The following is a 20123-nucleotide window of genomic DNA, read 5'->3' on the forward strand; positions in this document are numbered from 1 at the left end:
TTGACAGGAGAGAGAGAGAGAGAGATTATACGTTAGTCCATTTATAAAAGGGTCCTATACATGTAAATTTCTCTCTGTGTCTCAAAGTCATCAAAGTCAATGCAGAGACAGAGGAGAGAGGTATGTCTTTTTCTTTATTTTTTGACATTTGAAATTATACTATGGGATTAGAAATTTCTGAAGAACATTACAGAAGAAATGCCTGGCTTTAATCCAAAAGGGAAAGTTTTATAAATCAATCTGGACAATTAGCGGGACAATCCAGTTCAACCGGTTGGACCGGGCTACTTTTTTATCCCAGCAATATATATAATTCAGAACAATCGTAGAGAATATAATATAACATGTTAGTTGTATTTATAAGTAAGTAAACTGAAATTACTAAAAATTATGAAGCAATAGTCCAAAACTCAGAATTGGAGTTTTGAGTGTAGTGACTACAAAATGACATTCCGAAAAACTAGTCCAATTTCTAAAATTACTAAAAATTATGAAGCAATAGTCAATTTCTAAAAACATAGTGGAGTGTAGTGGTTAATTTGAGTGTCAGTCAATACCAATGTTCATTAAAACTTCTATAAATTAATATTCGATAAATTAATAATCACTATAAATTAATAAATTTTGCTGGTCCCAAATCGGATCAATGTAAAAATTCATCAAATTTGATAAGATAATAAGATAATAATTTTTTTGAAACCCTTATATAAATATATGATCCCAACAAAAACATAAATTAATAATTATATAAATTTATATAAATATATATAAATATAATATTCTAAAATATGACTAATGTCTTTGTTTTTACTTAAAGTTGAAATCTTATTGGTTCTCATCTCTCTAATTATTATATTAGTAGCTCTTATTGCTATTTTACTATATACATTCAAAATGTATAATGATTTTTTTATGTGATAATTAATTTTCTTACATATAAATATTTTTAAATGTATTATAGTATTATCTTCAATTTTATCATCAATAATACTGATAATAGCTGTGGTTTTTTTATAACTTTTAAAGTTATGAACATGTATATTTTTACATGGACGATCCAATATGGTGTTAAAAACTATTTTATTGCGATAGTTATGATTGTTAATCATAATTTATATTATGAGATTTGTTAAAATTTGGAAATATAACATTATTCCAAAGAAATTTTTAGAAAATTACATGCAAAAAGCAAATTTTCTCTCTATAAATTAATAATTATTAATTTATAGATAAATTAATATCACGATAAATTAATAAAATATCATGGTCCCAACATTATTAATTTATAGAGGTTTTACTGTATATTGAACCACACCATCCATCTCTCCGCACCAACTTGATAGAAGAGATTACACCAAATAAAAACTCTACACTAATGAATAATGACCAAGTATATTGTTCTTATATATTATCCCAAAAAAAAAGTTCTTATGAAGAAAAAGGAGGTGCCTTGTGATCCAACCAAGCTGACACTAATCTACTTGTTTAATGATTAATCCATAGGATTATTGTATATCATGCTCTAATATAGTTGCCTGAACCTTCGGATAACAGTAATTTAAAAGAGAGAAAAAATGAAAGCAATAAAAACAGAGTAACAATGCATGAGTTTTCTAACCGGTTTCCTCTACCGAAGCAACGTCTTGATTCCCAATAGCTGAGGGGAGGCTTGAGCTTTTACTAATGATGATATAGATTAGTAATCAGAGAACAGAAAATGTCTTAATATTGTCAAGGAAGAAGTAAAAAGTGAAAATGTCTCAATGAGAAGGAAACAAACACGTACCTTCCTTGTTCTTTTATTTATTTCATTTCCATCAGAAAGAAACCTTAGACTTGGAATGGCTATATAAAGTTCACCATATTGTTTATTACAAAAAAAGGCATGATTCAGAAGAAGAAAAGAAAGTATTCGATAAATAGTAAATATCCAACGACTTAGAGGTTTCTTGAACTTCAAATGTCAACCATGCTTTGCGGAAGAAGAAACCAAAATTAGCTTTTGAGTCGTCTAATAACAATTTTATATTGTTGGGCTTTTCAAACTCATGTCCAACTTTCTATTAGTATATATGATATTGTCCGCTTTGGGTTTAAATGGTAAAACCTGCACGGATTTATTTTTAAACTTCTTCTCAAAAGGTCTCACTAAACTGTTGGACATCTTGCTTATATACTAGATCATATTAGTCTAAACTTCCATATGGGATTTGAATTGACATCACAACATATATTGTCGAATTCCACATCTCTCCCAGCTTCACTTACCCTTGAAGTCTTCCAAAACAGCGCTAAAATAGACTAATAGCTATGAAAGGTCAAAACCCAGACTTTTCTTTCTTCTCTTCTCTTCCATAGATGTAATAGAGTGAATCTTAAAAGAAAACTGGAACTGTTGGACTTTCAAACCAGCGGTGTAGATACTTTTCCTTAATGATATGCTTTGACCTCCTCTCTAAACCTAAGGAAATCTTCAGGACATGATTTTATCGAAAGCATGATGACATGAAAAGCTATACATTCATCGTACCAATCTAACTCATACATGATAACGTGAAATTGCCAGTATTCGGACGGTAAACAACGTATATAGCAGGAAACAGCTACAGCTACCTTGTCTTACAGTAACATGCACTTGTTTGAGAACAAGTAGTAGTCTTAAAATAATCAGAAATAAAAACTGTAACATGCATGCGCATAAAAAAATTAGCATTGGATACATATTACAGATACAGAAGTTCGTTTTCAATCTGATCGAGAAAGAGCTCGTGGTGGGGGTGGTGATAGTATTTATGTAGTTCTATGGCGAAAATAAAAAACAAGAAATTTAGCACTTAGCTCTTTGATTATTTAACCGATAAAATGTGTAGAGTTGACAATGGAATGATGGATCTTCTTCTTCAGCTGCTCCTGGCTATCTTCTCGATTCTGTTTGCCCCTAATATTCCTTCCATATCCAGAGCTGCATCGAAACACTACGTCGATTGTGATTCTTGATCTTTCCTTCATTCCAGAGAGAGAAAGAGTAAATTCACTTCCGGTCATGAATTCTCCGGAATCTCCAACTCAGTCGTCGTCAAGAAACAAAGCAACTTCCGCCGACTGATGAATACGAGTCTGATACAACTGAATCATGTATTATCAACAGAGTTACCAGAAATTGAATCCAATGTTCATAAAAACAAAGAATCCAATGTTCAACTTACAAGTATCTGGAAATGAGAAAGATCCTTGCAGAGGAAGAACAAATCGAGATTACAGAGAATTTCAAGAAGAGAAACAAACTTAACAAACTTTCGAATGAATTCATTTCTCTTTCCAACTTCTTCTTAAATGCTTCTCTTCCAGCTCGAATGAATCATTGCCGTTGATTCTTCTCCTTCCATCGAACCATACACGTGTCCTTTATTTGTATATAGTATAAGCTATATCAAATCCTTCCCCTTTAGACAACCATGTCCTCATGGTTGAAACTCTGGAAACCTCTGCATCAAATCAAATAAGAATTCTCAAGTAGCTTCAGCCTCATCCTCACCTGTCCATTTAACCAACACTTTAGTAGCAGCACTTCCTTGCCGATTAACCATCTTACGTTCTAGAATACGTTCAGGTTCTTTAGTCAAAACGTCTTGAATAACCGATGGTAACTGAGTACCCCCACTGACACATCTCCAATACGCAGTTTCAGCTGGGACACGTGAAAAACAGGATGTATCTTAGATGAAGCTGGTAACTCCAACTTGTAAGCCACGTTTCCACATTTTTCAATCACCTTGTATGGACCATAATACTTCGGTAACAATTTCTGATTACCCCTCAACACCACTGAGCCTTGTCGATACGGTTGCAACTTTACAAACACCAAATCTCCAATCTCAAAGCTCCGATAAGACCTTTTCTTATTTTCACTCTGTTCCATCTTGTGTCGAGCTTGGAGTAAGTGAAATTTCAAAAACAACATGTTTTCACGTTCTTATAAGCTTCTAGCAACCACTGCAACTTTGGATTCACCAGGTAGATAAGGTAAATGTATTGGTGGTTCCTGTCCATAAACTAACTCATAAGGTATGGATTGAGCCGAAGTATGGAAGGTTGTATTATACCAATATTCTGCATATGGAAGCCACTTACTCCACACATAAGGCCTATCGCTGCACATGCATCTCAAATAAGTTTTCAGGCATCGATTAACAACTTCACTTTGGCCAACACTCTATGGATGATATGCATTAGAGTAGTAAAGTGCAACCCCCTATAGTGTGAATAACTCTCTCCAAAATTACTGAGAAAAACATCATCACGATCACTGACTATGTAATTGGAAAGGCCGTGTAGTTTGAACACGTTATCTAGAAAGAGTTGAGCCACTGATGCTGCAGTATAAGGGTGACTCAGAGCCATGAAATGAGCAGCCTTAGACAATATATCCACCACCACGAATATAACTGATTACCGAAGGAAGGAGGTAACCCATCGATGAAATCCATCGAAATTTCTGACCACAGTGAAGCTGGTATAGGCAATGGTTGAATCAATCCCGGCAAAGCTGCATTATCGTATTTACACTGTTGACAAACAGGGCATCCTCTGATAAACGCTTGAATGTCTTTCGCCATACCTTTCCAATAAAACAAGCTTTTCACACACTGATGTGTAGCATCTCTTCCTGAATGTCCTCCCACACCAGAACTGTGAAGCCAGTCTAAAATGTTATTTCGAATTGTTGGATCTGCAGGTACTACAATCTTTGTCTTCCTGCGTAAGATGTCTCTTGACCACACATAATGCTTTTTAGAATCTGGTTTCACCTTTAAAGCTTCAATGATGGTCTTTAAATTTGCATATGTGTCATAACTAGCCTGAATCTTCTGCATTAGATCACATTCCAATACTGAGAGAGCCATATGCAGAATTTCAGATCCTTCAACTCGTGATAAAGCGTCAGCTACGAGATTTTCTTTACCCTCCTTGTACTGTATCTCGTAATCAAATTCCAACAACTTTGAAAGCCATTGTTGTTGTATTGGTGTGTTTAGTCTTTGCTCCAACAAGTACTTTAAACTTCGTTGGTCTGTTTTGATCACAAAATGATCGTTAAGTAGGTAGTGTCTCCATTTCTGAACTGCGAAAACCACCGCCAACAGTTCTTTCTCATATATTGACAAGTGCAGCTGTTTACCCTTCAAATGTCTGCTAATGTAAGTACGGTCTTGCATTAAAACAGCTCCTATCCCTTGACTGCAGGCATCTGTTTCAACTAAGAACGGTTTATCAAACACTCGGAGAGCTAAGACCGGTGCTGTACAAAGAGCTTTCTTTAATGCTTCAAAGGCTGTAGTTGCTTCTACGGACCACACAAATGACTCTTTTTTAGTCAATAACGTAAGAGGACTTGCAATGGTTCCAAAGCCCTTAACAAATCTGCGATAGTAACCAGCAATCCCAAAAATCCTCGAAGCTGTTTCAAATTGGTTGGTGTAGGCCAATCTGCAACGGCTTGAATCTTTGCTGGATCAGTTGAAATACCTTTCTCCTCAATAAAATGACCCAGATATTCAAACTTTTTTGTAACGAATGCGCAATTACTCAGAATACACTCTTCAAATGCAAGCAAATGATCTTCCACTGAACTGCTATATATCAGTGTATCATCAAAGAATATCAGCACAAACCTCCTCAAAAATTCTTTGAAAACTGCATTCATAAGACCTTGAAATGTAGCAGGAGCGTTTGTCAACCCAAAGGGCATGACCACATACTCATAGTGACCGCTATGACTCTTGAATGCTGTTTTATGAATGTCAGGTGGAAACATTCGAACTTGATGATATCCTGGTCTTAAGTCAATCTTCGAATATATCTTAGAGCCACCTAATTCATCCATCAAATCTTCAATCAGTGGAATAAGGAATCTGTCCTTTACTGTCATCCCATTAAGGCCTCTATAATCCTCACAGAGTCTCCATGATCCATCCTTCTTCTTTACTAAAACCACAGGAGACGCAAACGCAGTGGAACTTGGTTGTGTTGTTCCTGCATCCAATAACTCTTTCACCATTTTGTCTATTTCATTCTTTTGGTGAAGAGCATATCGGTACGGCCGTTGATTCACAGGATTCGATCCTTCCAATAATGGAATCTTGTGATCATGGTTTCCCTGAAATGGAGGAAGATCTGATGGTTCTTCAAAGATATCCGCGTAGTCCGATATTAATGCTTCCACTAGAGCAGAATTTTCTTGTTTCTCAGCTACTACTTCCAAAGAGAAAATACTGCTTTCGCTTGGTTCTTCCTCCTGAGTAATGCAGAGCATAGATAGCTGTACTTCATCTTCAGTTATCTTGTTTAACTTGTTGGCTTTTACACTCCTGACCGAGCCATCCTTAATGCCATGCAGAACCACTTTTCTTTTGTTGTATATAAACTTCATGGTTAGTTTTCTAAAGTTCTAAGTGATTGGACTAATAGTTTCCAGCCATTGAATACCCAACACACCGTCACAGCCGTTTAGGGGTATTACCATAAAGTCATCAACAAAATCTGTCCCCTGAAACTCCCATTTAAACTTTGCAATCTTAGCTTTCACTGCTACTCTAGCCCCATCAGCCACGATTGCTCTCGCATTGCCAGCTGAAAGTAGATGGCAACCCAAATTCTCAGCTACTCTGATATCCAAAAAATTGTGTGTGGAATCCGAGTCTATGAGAATGAAAAGAGGATGTTTGTTGTGAATCCCTTTCACTCTCATTGTATTGTGAGAAGTAATGCCAGCTATCGCATTTACGGAAATCTTAGCTATCTCTCCCCCTGGCGCTAAGTTCTCTTTATCATCCTCAGAGTTTTCTAACTCATCTTCTTCATCTACGTCCAAGTAGAATAACTGAGGTTTGCGATGAACTTTGGCGTGTTTTGGAGTGAATTTTTCATCACAGAAGTAACATAACCCTTTTGATCTCCTGTCAGTCATCTCCTCAGGTGATAAGAACTTTTTTGGTTGAAACTGATTGTTTTTGGGTTTATCAGTTATCACTGTCTCCCTGCGGAATGGTAGAATGCCTTTCGATGATGAATTTGGTTTTGTTCGAGCTCCAAGTGTTAGGTTGAGATTTTAGTGGGTGAGCTGTTTCATATAAACGGCCAAGTAGTAGACACTGTCTCACTGACTGAGGCTGGAGCATCTTAACATGCATCTGAGTATCCAATCTCAACCCAGCCAAATAAGCACTCACCAAATACGCTTCTGACATTTTCACTCTTGTGCAAATGTTCTCAAATCGCTTGTGATATTCCACGATACCATCCGTTTCTTGCAGCTTCTTCAATTCAGCAATTGGATCATCCCAGACTTCTTCAAATCGTTCCTTCAACAGTTGTTTGTAGACATTCCAATCTGTAAAATTATGTAATCCCAATTCTTCCACTAAAGCCTGATGCCAAGTTGCCGCAAACTCCTCCATATGAATTGAAGCAACCAGAATTTTAATTTCCTCAGGCGTATGATCAATCGCAAAGAATTGTTCTACCTTAAAGAGCCATTCCTTCACTTTATCACCATTAAACCTAGGAAAATTCAGGTTCCCAATGAGTGTGATCCCGGTATAGTGAGAAAAGTTACCTGACCTCGCTCCATTCATCAGATCCGGTGATAGATTCGCCGGACCACGTTCCGCGCTAGTAGAGCCCGTCGACGGAGATGGATAAGCTAAGCGAAATGCTTCGAACAGATCTGCGATCGTTTTCTCGATCTTTTGATTTGACCGTCGATTTTTTCCTCCAACTCCTCTGTTCGACGAATCATTTGGTTGATTCGCGAATCGAGCTCATTATTGGTCGATTTCGTCGTGGTTTCCTTCCTCGCAGCTTGAGATCTCGTTTCTGCCAATGCGTCCGAGAAAAGTCCTTCGTCTGATACCTTTGATACAACTAAATCGTGTATTATCAACAGAGTTACCAGAAATTGAATTCAATGTTCATAAAAACAAAGAATCCAATGTTCAACGTACAAGTATCTGGAAATGAGAAAGATCTTTGCAGAGGAAGAACAAATCGAGATTACAGAGAATTTCAAGAAGAGAAACAAACTTAACAAACTTTCGAATGAATTAATTTCTCTTTCCAACTTCTTCTTAAATGCTTCTCTTCCAGCTCGAATGAATCATTGCCGTTGATTCTTCTCCTTCCGTCGAACCATACACGTGTCCTTTATTTGTATATAGTATAAGCTATATCAGAGTCTTGGACATACGAAGGAATCAGGTCTGCCGCTGTAAGTTTGAGATGAACACTGTCATCGGAGAGAAGAAAAATCTCCGTCGTACGACTCAACTTCCGGCGTTCAGATTTGGGCCCTTAAGACTTTTGAGAAATCTTGGGTTTTTTCTAAATTCAAAGCCCTTTTAAAACGACTGCGTATATCAACTCTTAAGGTTTCTAAAATTTGCATAAATCTTTTGGTACAAGCAACAAGCTACAAGCTACTTCATGTCAATAAATTAAATAGTTCATCGCCCACGGACACAAAGAGTAAAACGCTACATCTACATGCTTTATATAGCCACGATTATGTCAACCAAAACGCAGACGACAAAAACTATAAAAGACTAATCAAATACGAAAAGCTTCATAAAGGTTAGAAGAAACTCAGTTTATCATTAGGAATAGCCCAGACGATTACATCTTCCACCTTATGCGTATGAGTTATTTGGGTTATATATCTTTCATATCTTTGGTTGAGGGCTGGCCCTGACCTAAAGCTGGTGAAGTGCTTAGGGCGTCAATATTTATAATTATTTTGAAGGGCAGTAAATTTTATAAAATTGTTAGTAGTGTAGTGGTTTTTAACCTGTCTTTACAATTAATGGAGTCTGGTTCGAACATTATGGCACATGTTATAACACATATCATATATGGACTCTTATACCGGCCCATTAGGCCCATCAGGGCATTGTACTTAACCTAGATTCCCTATGTACTCTATATATACATTCCAGTGATTAATAAAGTTTCTAAGTTTCCACAACACGTTATCAGCACGATAAGACTCTCTGAGCGAAAAACCCTAATAAATCCGGCCACCACCAAAACCCTAAAAGCAAGTCGAAACTTAAAAGACGCATATCTTCCAAACCGTGAGGAACCAGAAGACGATCTACATATCAAATCGAAGCCCTCGACGAGACGAATCTACTGGTGAAAACCGTTTGTCGATCCAACGTCGGACGCGCCCTCACGCACACTTACAGTACACGACGATCAACCGAAAAAAAAAAAAAATAAAAAAACCAGATCCGAGTTTTTCCTTCTTCAACCAGCAGCTTCTCCAGTTTTGGTGATCAATCCTTGGAATTTGTAGCGGCTAACTGAGGTCTATTAGCTCCCAGTTTCATTAGGTGGAAAATGTATCTTCTAAAACTGAAAGCCATAGAACCTGTTGTTTAAACACTTCAAAACCCTATAAAAAAAAATATAAAAAAAAAAAATCGATCTCTAATTGATTGAAAGTGTTTGATACTCTGATGATTGATTGATAACTTGTTGATTGATTGTTTAAATTACAAGTTTATGCATGTTCAAAGGTTTTAAACTCGTTTTATAAAACCCTAATCTACAAAAACCTAACAACCGTTTTTGGCCATGTTTATGGCATAAACCTATTCGATTTTCTTCATGTTTAATAAGCTTGTTGCAGCTTATTTGATTGTTGATTCTCTTGCTTGAAACACTTGATTGAATAAACTAAGAAAATCAACCCTAAATCCTAAGCTTGATTCACGATTTTGTAATCTTCAAAATCGTAAGTCATAATGCTTAAACCCTAGTCCTTTTCACGTGATTTCTTTGTTGTCCTTGTGAAATTATTAAAACCATCGACCACAGATCCTATAGATCTCAAAATCACATCCAAAATATGTTTTCCAAACCGTTAAAACCCTAGATAAAACCCTAATCATATTCGGCTCCCCTAGGGTTCCTCCTAAACCGCCTAAAACCGGCTAAACCTGGTTCTCATTAACCGAAATTATATTCGGCTTTAACCGATTAAATCACAGCTATTAAACCGACATCATGTTCGGGGTAACTAAAACCATACCCTTTAAAATTTACTATTTCCGAGAAAGTTCCCTCTAATAGAAAGTTTCCTCATATAAAAACTTTCCTCATATAGAAATTTTCCCGACATAGAAACTTTCCTCATTTAGAAAATTACCCAAATTAGAAACTTTCCAAATTTAGAAACTTTCCTAAAATAGAAATATTCTCAAAATAGAAAGTTTCATCATCAGCATTCAAAATTTTCTCAAAACAATCCCTAACAAAATCAATCTCATGTTTCAGATGTCAAACATTCAGAAATGTGAATTCGAGGCCCTTCACGTCTCCGGGGATAACTACCTCGAGTGGGCCCTAGACATGCGCTTGTTCCTTGCATCGAAAGAACTCGATGCATGTATTACCGACGGTAACACCGCATCCCGTAAGGGACAGTCTCAGGCGATATGTCACATACGCCATCATCTGGCCCCGAGCCTTAAGCAACAATATCTCACTCTTGAGAATCCACTTGAATTGTGGCAAGCGCTGAAAAAGCGATATGACCATCAGAAAATGGTCCAGTTGCCTCAGGCAGATTTCGACTGGAAGAACCTTCGGTTCCAGGACTACAAATCCGTAGATGATTACAACAACGAACTCTTTCGTATTGTTGCCATCCGGAAACTCTGTGGCGAGAATGTGACAGATAATGATCTCCTCGAGAAAACATTATCCACATTCAGCACAGAGAATGTTGTGCTCCAACAACAATACCGTGCAATGAAACACACATTGTACGAAGACTTGTTGTCCTGTCTTCTCCTCGCTGAGAAGAATAACCAGCTGCTTATGAGGAACAGCGCTATGAGGCCCCCGGGATCGGCTCCTGTCCCAGCTTCTCGTCAAGAGTCCTACCATGTTCAACCCGATAGATCCTCAGATCACCGCCGTGGACGTGGTAATGGACGTGGTAATGGCCGAGGACATGGACGTGGAAGACGTGGACGCGGACATGGTCGTGGCAACCGACCTAACCTCAGTTATGGTCCTGGTCGTGGTCGAGGCATCACCAAGCCGACCCGCCACACCAACCCCGATCACTCTGCTTGTACCAGATGTGGGATGTTCAACCACCCAACAAAGCAATGTCGCACCCCCAAGATCCACTGCGATCTATACCAGAAGTACGGAAAAGCTCCTGCTGAAGCCAACATGACTCAGCCAGTCGATGCTGCTAACCTGGAAGGTGACGACCTCCTTGATGATGAGAACACCACAAACGAGCAGACCGACCCCATGGACTATGAAACAGCTGATCTCCTCGATTAATTCAATCATCTGAAACTCTGATACAATTTGATTTTGTTCTTTATTTTTTTTTCATTTTGGGATTTGTTTCATTTTTTTTTCCATTTGCCTTTATTCTCAGACACTGCTTTACTTTATGATTTATCACATTTTCTGAATTCCTCAATACTGAATTCTATCTTCTATTCATAATGAAGCACACCAGCAAATGGAAACCATAGTCGTAGATAGTGGATCCAGCCACACTATCTTAAGAAACAAAAGTTACTTCATAAACCTAACCTATCAAACCGCAAATATTAGCACCATCGCGGGTCCCTCAAACCTTATCGAAGGATATGGCCATGCCTATGTGTTGCCATCAAATGGCACACAACTTGAAATACCAGATGCTCTATATTCTCCTAGTTCGAAGAGAAATCTTCTGAGCTTCAAAGATATAAGACAGAATGGTTTCCACATAGAAACCCAAGGTCAAGGGAACAAAGAATCCCTCCTAGTCACTAAAACCGTAGACGGCCATAAACAAATCCTCGAAACCATACCCGCGCTCTCTACTGGACTTTACCATGCTAAAGTCAGTATGATTGAAGCTAATACCACTCTCAAAGCCCGGTTTACTGATTATACTATTTGGCACGACCGGCTCGGTCATCCCGGTGCAAATATGATGCGTAAACTAATTCAAAACTCTCAAGGGCATACCCTCAAAGAAAACCGAGCTTATCCTCAACACCTCATGTGCACAGCTTGTTCTCAAGGCAAATTGATCACTCGGCCTTCACCAGTTAAAATCTCTAAACAAACACTTCATTTCCTAGAAAGAATCCAGGGCGATATCTGTGGACCTATACATCCATCTTCCGGACCATTCCGGTACTTCATGGTCCTTATAGACGCATCGACCGTTGGTCATATGTTTGTCTCTTGTCCTCTCGGAACCAAGCCTTCGCTAGGTTCTTGGCCCAAATCATCAAATTGCGGGCCCATTTCCCTGACTTCCCACTAAAGACTATCCGCCTTGACAATGCTGGTGAATTTACCTCACAAGCGTTTAATGACTACTGTATGGCCATGGGGGTAACCGTGGAACATCCTGTAGCACATGTCCATACTCAAAATGGATTGGCTGAATCATTCATTAAACGCATTCAATGGATAGCCCGACCATTACTCATGAGATCAAAGCTCCCAGCCTCAGCATGGGGACATGCAGTATTACATGCTGCTGAACTCATACGCATCCGGCCATCTAGTGAACACAAATATTCCCCATCCCAACTACTCTCGGGTCATGAGCCAGACATCTCCCATCTCAAAACATTTGGGTGTTCAGTATATGTACCCATTGCTCCACCACATCGAACCAAAATGAGACCTCAAAGAAGGATGGGAATATATGTTGGTTTTGACTCTCCCACCATCATAAGATATCTCGAGCCAACCACTGGAGATCTCTTCAAGGCCAGATATGCGGATTGCCAATTCGATGAATCGGTATATCCCTCTTTAGGTGGTGAGACAAACAAGCTGGTCAAAGATCTTTCATGGAATCAAACATCATTAAATTGGCAAGATCCTCAGACTCTAGAATGTGATTCAGAGATCCAAAAGATTATTCATTATCAAAAGCTAGCTAATCAATTGCCAGATTCCTTTGCTGACCCGACCAAAGTAACCAAATCGTACATCCCAGCTTGTAATGCACCAGTACGAATAGCCGTCCCAACGGGACAGACCCAAGTTGCTACAGAGTCTGCACCACGTCTCAAACGGGGCAGACCTCTCGGTTCCAAAGATAAGAATCCCCGGAAATCAAAGAAAGGTGCAATAACCGAAACCGGGATTCCTGCAATATCAGACATAGCCGCGGCTGAGACTCAATCTAATGAACCCTCAATGGAAGTTCGGGACGCCGAATCTCCAGGTTCAGAAGATAACAATGAGATCTCCATCAATTACAATATGTCCGGAATACAATGGAATCGAAAAGAAGTCGACTTAAATGCACTCTTTGCATACAAAGTAGCACTTGATGTTGCGCTCACGCAAGAGGATCTAGAACCCACGTCAATAACACAGTGTACACATCGAACAGATTGGCTAAAATGGAAAGAAGCCATAAACGTGGAGTTAAAGAGTCTCAAACTCAGAAACGTGTTCGGTCCGATCATCCGGACCCCATCACACATCAAGCCAGTGGGCCACAAATGGGTCTTTGTGCGCAAAAGGAACGAACTCGGTGAAGTCATTCGATACAAAGCACGGCTTGTAGCACAAGGATTCTCACAGAGACCCGGAATCGATTATGAGGAGACTTATTCTCCAGTGGTGGATGCAACAACATTCCGATTCCTCATAAGTCTGGCCATAAGAGAAAATCTTGATCTGCGGTTAATGGATGTTGTAACCGCATATCTCTATGGGCCCCTGGACAACGAAATATATATGAGACTCCCAGATGGCATTGAACTAAAAGACAAAATGCATCTCGAGATCAATACTGCATCAGGCTGAACAAATCCTTGTATGGACTGAAACAAAGTGGGCGTATGTGGTACAACCGCCTCAGCGATTACCTCATCAAAGAAGGCTACAAAAATGACCCCATCAGTCCATGCATCTTCATCAAGAAGTACTCAAACAAAGGTTTGTAATCATAGCAGTATACGTGGATGATCTAAACATCCTCGGAACATCTGGTGAGATCTCCCAAACAGTCGACTGCTTAAAAGCAGAATTCGAAATGAAAGACCTAGGCAAAACAAAGTACTGTTTGGGATTACAACTTGAGTACATCAAAGGAGGAATCCTTGTGCATCAATCGGCTTATATCGAAAAGGTACTCAAGCGATTTAATATGGACCAAGCTCACCCATTGACCAGCCCAATGGTAGTTAGAAGCTTAAGTGATGACCCTCTTGGTCCCAAAAAGGATGATGAAGAAATCCTTGGTCCTGAAAAGCCATACCTCAGTGCTGTAGGAGCGTTAATGTACCTGGCTAGTCACACTAGACCAGACATATGTTTCGCCGTGAACCTCCTCGCTCGATATAGTTCATCCCCAACTCAGAGGCACTGGAACGGTATAAAACATCTCCTAAGATACCTTCGAGGTACTCAAGACTTAGGACTCTTCTATACTAACAAAAATAAAGATGGGTTAGTCGGCTTCGCCGATGCAGGATATCTATCAGATCCGCACACTGCCTAGTCTCAAACTGGCTACGTTTTTACGCATGGAGGAACAGCCATCTCTTGGAGATCAATGAAGCAGACACTCACTACCACTTCATCAAACCATGCTGAAATCCTAGCCATTCATGAGGCTAGTAGGGAATGCGTCTGGCTGTGCTCCATGACTCAGCACATCCGCAGAGATTGTGGTATGGACGAAGACACACAGCCCACGGTGATGTATGAAGACAACGCGGCATGCATAGCTCAGCTCAAGGAAGGATATATCAAAGGAGATCGGACGAAGCACATTCTACCGAAGTTCTTCTCAACCTCAGACTGGCAGAAGGACGGCATTCTCAGCGTTCAGCAGGTCCGATCCAGTGAGAATTCAGCTGACCTCTTCACCAAATCATTGCCTACTTCAACACACCGGAAGCTCGTCAAACAGATAGGAATGTATAGACTTAGAGATCTGCAGTGATGCTACAATCAGGGGGAGTAATGCGTGTTGTACTCTTTTTCCTTCACCATGGTTTTGTCCCACTGGGTTTTTCCTGGTAAGGTTTTAATGAGGCAACATTTCCCAGCGCATTATCGAGATCCCGATTGAGCAGCTGGCCCGGTTCACTCGTCCAAGGGGGAGTGTTATAACACATATCATATATGGACTCTTATACCGGCCCATTAGGCCCATCAGGGCATTGTACTTAACCTAGATTCCCTATGTACTCTATATATACATTCCAGTGATTAATAAAGTTTCTAAGTTTTCACAACAGCACACGATTTGTCTCCTCTTTTTTTAAATGGGCTCAGATTTTTTTTTTTTTTTGCTTTAGGCAACAAATTATGTTGGACCGGCCCTTCAAAGATATAGGCTTTTTGCATATTCTTGATAAAATAAGGCATAAACAACTGTATAAAGGATTTTTTGGAACCTGTGAATAACCAGTTCAGTTTGAAATAATCAAACAATTCAAACCAAATGGCTTAAACCAAAAAAAAAAAAAATCCACACAATTGACAAAGACAAGAGTTATTAAAACAAAAAACTATCTCAAGGATTTTGTTCTTCACATGCAACAGTACATTTCTCTTTATACTGAGGATAGAGTGATATGCACGCAGTACGGTTATCTAGATTTAGAGAAAGGAGTAATTGGTTGTTGACATAGAGCACATTTGTCTTTGCCGTAACCGAGTGCCATGCACGTAGCATGGCATGCAGCTCTTTTACCCTCTCAAGAGGCAGATTTCCACAAATCTTTACGATCCAGCTATACATTGCTTCATTCAGTCACCACCAAAAGGGAAAATAAATTTGCACTTATTACATATATTTTCTGACATTTCCCTATTGACTTGATCTTCTCTTCCTTGTATAGCACTCATCATCTTTGCTATGTTATAGTAAGAGTAGCATTTGCCTTGCACTCTTCTTTCTCTTTGTTTTTGGTCAATGTTACTTGTCGGAGACGGAAACTTTGCTGCTGCTCGCATTGGTTCTCACAGTACTGCTCCACCTCCATGGCACTAGAGAGTGCTGCACTTTCGCAAATCAACACAGCGCTGATGATCACCAAGATCACTAACCATGCATGGCCTTGTTCCTCTCATGATTGCTTACTAGCTAACTAGTTATGGTATACCTTTCTCATATGTTACTGCATTGTATTTATATAGACGGGTGCATGAGATGGAGAAGACAAATGTGGGCTGCTAAGCTTACCGAAATATCAAAATTAATTGAAATATGTTAAGACTTTCGATAAAAATGTAGTCAAAGTGATAACTTAATTTATATTTTTTTATAGATTCAAATCTAAATAGATATTTGAGTGGACATCTAGAAGTGCATATCTGAAGAACCATAGATATTAATTTGGATATTTCTAATTCAAATCTGAATACTCGCAGCTCGGAACCAAAATATTTTAATAAAATATTTTTGGATTTGTTTGATCTTTACATATTTTTATATATATGTTTGCACTTTTCGATAGTTTGTGACTTCAAAAACCAACCAAATTTAGAATAGACATATACTATGGTATTAAAAGGCATAACTAAAAATTATTTGAGTTCAAAAATAGGCTCACTACAGAAAAACATAGAGGATTAAGAGCATCTCCAACCCTTAACCTCTCTTTTGGGGTTCATTGAGTTTTTTTTTTTAATTTTTTGTTTTTTAACAGTGATAAACCCCATGATTTTTTGCACCTCCAATCATGAACCTTTCATTGAGTTCTTTGAAATAAAATATAATATTTTGTAAAATATTATTTGTAATTTTAGATTATTTGAGAAGTTATTTTAAACAAACTATATTACATAAAATCAAATTTCTATAGCATTACATGATTTTTAAAAATACAAAACATAAAAATTTGGATAAAAAATATACAAAATACAGATAGTCAAAAGTTAAAAAAAAAATACAGATAGCCAATGACATTGTGACAGCGGGCCAAAGAACTCCTAAGAGACGAGTTCATTGGACTCATCCCAAAGAGATAATATCATTGGATATATAGGCTTTTTTATTTAAAAAAAATTCAAAAATGCAGGTAAATCCCACCGATAAACCTGTGATAATACTGCGTTGGAGATGCTCTAAGTACATTCTTTATCAACTATACATTCATTACTCATTTGCCCCCCCCTATCTTTCTCCTTAAAATTTTAAAAGATACAATATAACACAAATTTCTTCATATACAATACTATTTTTGGATGCTGTCAAGTTTGAAATTTCAACTTAAACGATTAACATTTCATGAAAAACAATTAAAATATCTATTTTTAATTGCACAAAATTCGTTCAGAAAATGAAAAGATAAAGAAATTAGATGAATTTACATTTTTTTTTAAAAAAATTTTAAAAACTTAACTTAAATATTGATAATAATAAACCAAAATTTTGAACAACAAATATCCATTCACGTCTTCACTCATGATAGACTTCATGAAAACTAAAATAATCATAATTATTTAGGATAAATCCATGGTATATATCTTGCCAGTTCAGTATATAGATGTATACATGATGCATACACTGTTTGTTTGAACTTGTCACTCTTTTTGACAGAGTAAACCTGACTCAATATATATCAAGTCCTTTGGGTGAAAAAAAGTTTTAGATCCTCAAAATATCTTTTTGTTTATAAATACATTTAGCAGTTTATATTTGGATTTTTACTATAGGCTTACTTTACTGACAAATTCCAAATTAATTTTTAAAATATTAGACAATTTTTTTTTTTTTCAAAAAATCGAGCGCTCTCTAATAAAAAAAACAAACAAATTGGACCATATTCAGAATGATTTTTTAAGAAATGAACAAGTATTCTTTGGTCGTTGCAATCTACCCACCCCTGTCCAAGCCTGTGACAGAGGAGTCTTTGACTATATCAGTTTTAGTTCTATCATGAGTTGTAGAAAATCACTAGAGAGTCAATGCAGTAAATCGACCACTACCAATCGAACATCTTCGTCAACCAAGTTGAGAATTTCTCCAATATAAATATAATTTGACAAATTAATCTTGTTAGTCAAAATAAGATAGAATATTTAGATAGACATATTAACAAGTTGTACAAGATCCTATACTGATTAATGAAGAAAATCAAGACAATTTCAGATGCAGTAGGAATAAGGGAGTTGGTTTTTGAGTTTGACATGATGATCATGCAAGGAAGGAAGCGACAAATGAGATGTAAAACCAGAAGGAGACAAGACAAATCATAGTCGACACATGTAGGGGAAAAAAAAAGAAAAGAAAAGTGGAGGCAGCTCTAGATGAGTTTGTCGTCTGGATACACGGATTGCAAAAAGCTGAAACAAATGGTTTCGCTAGGGCTAACATCCATTGATAGGGTATTCTCTTCGAGAACAGAGATGAACATCATGCTCTCATGAACACTTTGCTTCACTCGCTGGAATTTCCCGTACTTCATGATTTTTAATGTTCTTTTTTTTTCAAACTTCTCATCTTTCTTGTGGTTTACATTAATCTTCGTTTTCATCCATTTTCTTTTAGACCTGTGACTTCTGCCATATTTTTTTTGTAAAATATCAACAAAACTCATCCTAATAATTTGCGACAATTCCATATTCGAAGGAGTATCTCTCTTGTTAATAATTATAGAGTAACTATACTTTACATTTTTAAAATAAATAAAAAAACAATTACAGTATTGAATATCGAGACATTTGTTAAAATAATACATTTGGGCTAACTCTCATAGTAATTAGACCTAATATGTACCCAATTCTAAATTCTCGATTTACCTCATCTGAGTTAGTTGTAAATCTCACATTGATAATTCAGGATTTGCGCGCTCTTCCACGAGACATATAAAAACAATCCTTGACATCAGCCACAAATCATACCTTTCTTGGCCTTTTGGCTAAGATCAAGTGTAGTATCTGTTCTTATCAATTTAATATCTGATATTCGGTCCAATGTGGGTTTGACGATATTAACTTTATTTTTAATGGGGGAGAGTCCGTTGCATCAGCTTGCTGATTGGACTCCCACGTGTCGCCCACGTCTTGCACTGCTGCGAGGGTCTGGCACACCTCACCAATTCCAGTTGAATTTTGTTCTTTTACGAATTGCAAATTACACTATAGGGTTTGGCTTTTACGTGTCGTCCACGTTGAGAGAGCAAAAGCCTAACTAACCCTTTTAAGTTCATTTTTAACCAAAGCCAAAATCTAACAATCAGGAGTGTCGCAATCTTCTTCTTAGCTTATAATCGCCAATTCTCTAACGATTGGGCCCATATCCCTTTATCTAGCCCGCTTAAGAAGGGGCTCCAACTTCTAAGAACATTTACTTGATGGTCAAGAATATGTCCTACTAGGTGGTCATGACAATAAATGGCAGCAAGATGCAGTATCGTGTATCCCTGATAAGTAACGTGATCGACAAACATGAACTTCATTTTCCTGCATAAACCCTCTCAAGATCTTAGAGATTTCCCATAAGCACTACTCTGTATAAGTCAATATGGTTTCAACACAATAACCATCTGTTTTAAATTTTATCATTCAATCTGCGATGTTAATTTTTTAATCTGAACGTTAAAAGTAAATATCATTTGCTACTATACTCATAACAAAAACCAATTCATATAGCATGAACGCTAGCTAGGTCGCTCAAGGAAAACGTGAGGGGCAAGAATTAAGAGCATCATGTGAAAGAAGATCACAGATATAAGGTAAATGACGATAAGAAGCCCTAGAATAGGCCCAACAATAATAGCCATGTCGGAAAAGAATTAATGCACACGCCATGGACATTAGAGCGATACAGAGTGTGGCAAGGCCACGGTTAAGGAAGTGCGGAATAATGCAGGATTCTCCCAAATAAGAGAAACTACTGTTACCACTGAGCTTTGCATTGCCAAAGTATCAAGTATCAAGAAAATGCTGAGACCTGCGCTGCAGAAGCTGGGAGCAGAGCTTTTATAGCCACCTGGTATTGTAAAACCTGCAGCAAATGTTACTGTTGTTACGTAGAGTTAGACAAAGTGTTTGGACTCAACACCCCTAAGACAGGATAGTAAATTTCCTGTGGGTTATTGAAATGAACCGGT

The 20123-nt window shown here is 37.8% G+C and overlaps 1 non-coding gene across 1 annotated transcript; it reads left to right on the forward strand.

The window, feature by feature from the left end:
* Nucleotides 1-18908: 18908 nt before the first annotated feature.
* On the forward strand, nucleotides 18909-19106 carry LOC112085847. Its single transcript, XR_002899135.1, has one exon. It is a non-coding gene; the product is annotated as a U2 spliceosomal RNA (small nuclear RNA).
* Nucleotides 19107-20123: the final 1017 nt, after the last annotated feature.

Source organism: Eutrema salsugineum, unplaced genomic scaffold (assembly GCF_000478725.1).
Source record: "Eutrema salsugineum unplaced genomic scaffold, Eutsalg1_0 scaffold_3, whole genome shotgun sequence".
In the NCBI taxonomy this organism is placed as follows: Eukaryota; Viridiplantae; Streptophyta; class Magnoliopsida; order Brassicales; family Brassicaceae; genus Eutrema; species Eutrema salsugineum.